The sequence below is a fragment of the Rutidosis leptorrhynchoides genome, chromosome 1 (genome assembly GCF_046630445.1).
Source record: "Rutidosis leptorrhynchoides isolate AG116_Rl617_1_P2 chromosome 1, CSIRO_AGI_Rlap_v1, whole genome shotgun sequence".
NCBI classification, from domain to species: Eukaryota; Viridiplantae; Streptophyta; class Magnoliopsida; order Asterales; family Asteraceae; genus Rutidosis; species Rutidosis leptorrhynchoides.
In genome coordinates this window covers 464583408-464589485 of record NC_092333.1, presented here as the reverse complement: position 1 = coordinate 464589485, position 6078 = coordinate 464583408, and positions in this window count along the sequence as shown.

Below are 6078 nucleotides of genomic sequence, written 5' to 3'. Positions count from 1 at the left end.
CGCACGAGGAGGTTTTAGTGTGAGATTTCGGATGATGCTCTTAGTAGATCCGGAAATTGTGTCGGGACCTAGATTTGGTCGATTTGTGGTAGAGTAAGATTTCGGTTATGATTTTGGATTTGAATTATCACCGAGGTGGTAATGTGGAAAATCACGTTGAGAGATAATGGACGCATTGACGAGCAAGGTGAGATCTCTCGGTTAAGGGATGTGCGTGTCGGATTCTCTTTTACGGAATTATTGTTTTATGCCTATGTGCGATATAGGTCGTCCTTGCTCGATTGTGGTGGTGTTGTGTACACGTACGTGTGATGCGTGTGCAAGGATTTCCAAGTGAGTGGAATAATTATGCGTATACGTATATGATGTATTTATTTGTGTAGTATGAATGTGGTATTGTCGCGGTGCTTAAGACACCACATTCTACGTAACGAGTGGAATTGTCGCGGTGTTCAAGACACCACTCATTGGTTTGATTGACATGTGGGTTAGTCGCGGTGTTTAAGACACCACATTGTCATGGGGGTGAAGTATTGAGGTGTTAAGATGCCACCCGAGGGATTAGAGTACGATGTGTTAAGTACTCTAACGGTTGTTATGAAAACCAGTGGAAAATTCGAGTACCATTCCTGTGTTGAGATTTGGGGAAGTGGATCGCGTGTAGTTCGGATTCACAATGACTCTTGATGCTGTTTCCTGCACTTGTCATTTTCTTTGCACTTTTTGAGCATTTCTTGGTCAATTTTACACCAAGTTAGGCATTTTGCCTTGGGTAGACACTTTGGCACAGGAAAGCAATTCTAAAGCCCCAACGATCATCAAAACCGAGTAAAATGAGGTCGATATTGCGTAATAAATATGTCTAAATGGAGCAATATCACTTTCTCAGTCGGTACCGACTGTTGGACGAACCTCAACTTAGATGTGAAATCTCTGAAAACCTCATCAATCGTCATACTTTCCGTCATCTTCATACCCAGAAACTCAGTTTTCAACCTCTCCATTTCATATTCATAACAGTACTGCTCACAAACTTTAGCAGTAAATTGTTCCCAAGTTATTTGGCTAATCAGTTCCTTGGGCAAATATGCTGTAATAGAGTCCCACCATTCCATCGCTTCACCCCTGAGAAGCTTACTAACAAATAACACCATAGATTCAGGTTCACAAAAGCATGCTTCTAATGCTCTCTCCACTTCTTTCAGCCAGTTAAGGGTCATTGTAGGGTTGGTGTGTCCATGATATTCTGGAGGTTTACAATCAAGAAATTGTTTATAGGTACACTTCTTTTTTGTCTCGGGAACTTGAAATGGGTACATCATTTGGTTTGGAAATGTATGGTTAAACGGGAATGGCATTGCGAGGTTTTGATTGGTGTTTTGAGAAAATTGTGATTGAGAACTGCCACTGGCTTGATGCCACCGGCTTGAGTATAAAAATTTGGAAAAGTTGTGTTCAACGCAGTGGTATTAGGGTTCCATTGCGCCCGTTCTTGTTTTAGTTCTTTAATTTTCTCCCGAGCTTCTAGTAATCGACTTTGAAGGTTTATAACTTCATGTGATGTTTCCTCTTCCGATGACACATGTCCATCTTCATCGGGAGCTCGGAAGGTTCCAGTTCCGGGGGCAGTGGGGCCAGTAGCGTTAGCTTCGTTATTTGCCATTATTGCATTACCACAACACTCACACCAAAGCTTAGTATAAACTCTGTTAGTACTAACAACTAACACATAACCTATCCTAATACTCACTTAATCCATCCCCAACATGTTATGTTTGACATGACTCTACTAAGTTTGAGAACATGACATTTAGATCACAATGCACATGCTGCCAAACTAAGCTCTTATACCAACTTGTGACACCGCTGATTTTTTTTTCTTTCTAAATACGTGGCTGAAGCATAATATTAATTAAATACGATATTCACATTAACTATTGTTATTACAACCTGTGTCATGTGTCATTACAAAATACTTGTTTATACGGAGAAGACATATTTACAATAAATTTACAAAAGATTATTGTTTTCATAAAGCAAGACAACATCAGAGTTGACTCCTGTCAAACATAACATCACCATGCCCGTCTTCTCCCAAAAGCAATATCTACAAAGCTACAACCTGCAGGGAGGAGATGGAGGGGAATTAGCACGAAGCTAAGTGAGTACGACTAGCTAAAGGCCATAGCATACAGAAGTGTTATACTAATCATGTCACATAGTCTAACACACAAACACCACCAAAGTGCCGTCTACAGAGACTCTGGCAGCTCGGCCAAACCATTAACCACCAGCTGATCGGAATGGGGCTTACCAGAAGTTCCTCCACCACCATATGTATATACATAATCCACACGCGACGGACGCGTCATTCACATATATATACACCACGATTGTCTAGGCAACCACATGAGGAACCCAACCCGCAGGTTGATCTCACATACCGAGGCAACCGCACAATAGGGACGCACTGGGCTCCAGCAGACAAGCATCAACCATCATGCAGTCATCACAACAACTAACTAACAGTAGTAGCAAGTATATATAACAAGCATGACAATCATAATATAACATGCTACTATATACTACATTCTGCAGTTAGTCCCACTCACCGATTACCAGCAAACGAGAAGGTATTCAGCTATCTAATCACTGAATTTTCTCTTTCTCCTTTTCTCCTGAGAAAAACATATACACAAGTTAGTTCATATCCGTTAGCACAAAACAGCACAATACTGAAATTTTTGTCAGAAAAAGTATCCGCTACAAATTTTTGCTTGACACTTATGCACTTTCAAAATTTACATCAAAATTTACATCCTGAACATCAAAATACAAACGGGTAGCATAACGGCTAAAAATCAACACCAACTTAAGGGCAAATAACTAATCTTACAGCTAGGCCCGATTGAGGATGTTACAAAGTATGTTCTTGATTTTCTTGCAGAAACATGTATGATTGATTGCAAACCAGCTGATACTCAAATGATTCCAAACCAAAAGTTATATATGGAAGACGAAGCTGATCTTACTGAAAAAGGGCAATACCAAAGTATGGTGGGAAAACTCATCTATCATGCTCACACCCGGCTAGATATAGCACATGCAGTTGGAGTTGTGAGCCAGTTTATGCATCAACCACATGTTCACCATATGGAAGCTGTAATGAGGATCATTAGATACTTAAAAAACAACAGGCAATGGAGTTGTATTCAAAAAGAATGGGCACCTTGAAGCAAAAGTTTATACGGATGCAAGTTGGGCTGGAGAAAAAGGAGATAGACGATCAACTTCAGGTTTCTTCACAATAGTTGGAGGAAACTTAGTTGCATGGAAGAGTAAGAAACAAAAGGTCGTTTCCTTATCAAGTGCTGAATCAGAACTTAGAGGAATCGCAAAGGAGTGGTGGAAGCTTTATGGATTCGAAAACTCTTAACAGAAATAGGATTCCCTCCAAAAGAAGCTATTCAGATCCTCTGCGATAATGAAGCGGCGATCGCAATCTCAGAAAATCCGGTTCAACATGATCGAACAAAACATGTTGAAGTGGATAGACACTTTATCAGAGAAAAGTTGGATGCAGAAATAATTTATTTACCATATATAAGATCAGAAGACCAATTGGCCGACATTCTCACCAAGTCAGTTAACGGAAGATTGTTCAGTAAAGTTCTCGGCAAGTTGAACATTGGAAACCCCACTATTCAACTTGAGGGGGAGTGTCAGAATACATGAGAAATGCAGATTACCAACTGAGGTAATTAACTTGGGATCAAAAGAAAGTGCCCTTCATCCTTTCCCAATTTAGAAGATCACAAGACAACATATGTCTTAAGCATTCAACGGTTATAAGTCCATGTGCAGCCTCATCTTTCTTTAAATGGTGAAGTGGTTCCAAAAGTTAAATTGGAGCCTAACTTCATATAGATATAGCTGTTAGAAAAAAGTGTGTATAAAATAAACACTTAGCAAATGTAATGAAACTGAATTCAATTGTATCAAACAATCAAGTTAATACAATGATCAAATTTATACATATCGATTCATTACTTTTAACAATAAGTGATAACCTCATTTTTAACACAAATCGATGCCATAAGTATGCATTCATGGCATATATCTCAAACTGTAGAATATCTCAAGTCTCCGTACACTCGGAATGGCATCATATGACGTCATCACATCTGGAACCGCGTCCGGTGCAGCAATGGCATCTAAAAGATAATCACGTACATTAGGCGTGATGGTATATAATTTAAAACAAACGTGACCCAAACAAACGTGTAGTTCGGTCATCTTATTGAGGTAGTGATCTCGTGTGTATGCGGATTTACTAAGGCTCGTGTAGTTCGGCCAACCTCGATGTTGTTGTGATTTGAAGATAGTAGTCTCGTGTGTATGCGGATTTACTAAGGCTCGTGTTGTTTGGACAATCTTCATTTGGTATTGGGTTAAGGGGTTAACCTTGGGTGTTTTACGCGTTGTTATATATATATATATATATATATATATATATATATATATATATATTAATGTATTGTTGAGATGTAGCTAACCCTCCAGGTGTAGCTTATTGGCATTGTTCATATCGTATATATATATATATATATATATATATATATATATATATATATATATATATATATATATATATATATATTAATGTATTGTTGAGATGTAGCTAACCCTCCAAGTGTAGCTTATTGGCATTGTTCATATCTTCCTTGGCGAACTTACTTTATTGTTGATGTTTAGCTTGTTGCTTAGAGATCGTACGGTATGCTTAGCTTAGCTTGCCTTTACACTTGGATGCTCCGGTATGCGTTATTTGATTATTTGTGTGGCGTGTCCATTTTATGCATATATATATATATATATATATATATATATATATATATATATATATATATATATATATATATATATATATATATATATAGTATATTCTCACTCACTGAGCGTTAACTTACCCTCTCGTTGTTTACATTTTTATAGATTTTCTTGGAGGCGGTGGCTCAGGTAAGCGTGGGAACTGGTGGACTCACGTAGTTGCTTTAGAAGGCTTGCTTTTGGATTTGATTAGGATTGGGTAGCGTATCCCCAATCGTCATGCTCGGTCTATGTTTTGAGTAGAACTAAATGAGTCGAATTGGTCACGTCGTGGTAATTTGGGTCTACGTGGTCCCGGTGTTGTATGAGTCGGTTTTATTGTGGAAAACTCTTAGTTTTAATTATTATAACATATTGTGAAAGTGTTTTGGATTAAGGGTGTCGGGAAGCGGGTTTTTCGCCAGTGTGTAATTGTAAAACTGATCAGGAACTTTTAGTACATTTGGATGCCGTCCAAAAGGCTTGGACGTCGTCCTGGTCTTCAAAACTGGACGCCGTCCAGTTGAACTGTGTTACAAATTTTTTTTATGGCACGTTTTTGGAAGGATAACGGGTTGGGTCGTTACAGAGAGCGTTTGATTTATTTGAGAGGCGTATGGATGCATCCTAGGATATGTTATGATATGATTTGTGTAGAGCGGTTGTGTTGTGTAGTGCCATGCACACCTTCTGATTAGGGGAAACACCTGAAGTCATGACCAGTGTGATTTGCGCGATATATGGTACTATTTGGCACCGTGGTGCGATTCTGATATTCTGTTTTGTAGGTGTACTCGGTATGGACAGACCATTCTTTACTCTGGCCTTTATTTCATTTCTCTGGTGTTGTGGTGTTAATCGATAGAGAATTTTATAAAATGAAATATATAATTATTATTCCGTTCACTCTTATCCTTGAAATATTACCGTTATCATTATATTATTGTTTATATCTGTCAACATCCGCGCACTGAGCCAGTAGCTCAGCCGCATTTTCTTTTCTTGCGGCAGGTAATCAGGGTAAGAAGGGATGAGCGTGAGAGCTTCAAGATATGAAGATGCCTTAGAGACCTACTTATCTAATGCCTTAGTCTGGACTTACATATTTACGTTACAAAACCCCAAGTTATAGTTAAAAAAAACATATTAATGGTTGTATAAGACATCAGTTGTGTATTTAAATAAGACCTTATTATGACTTTGAATATT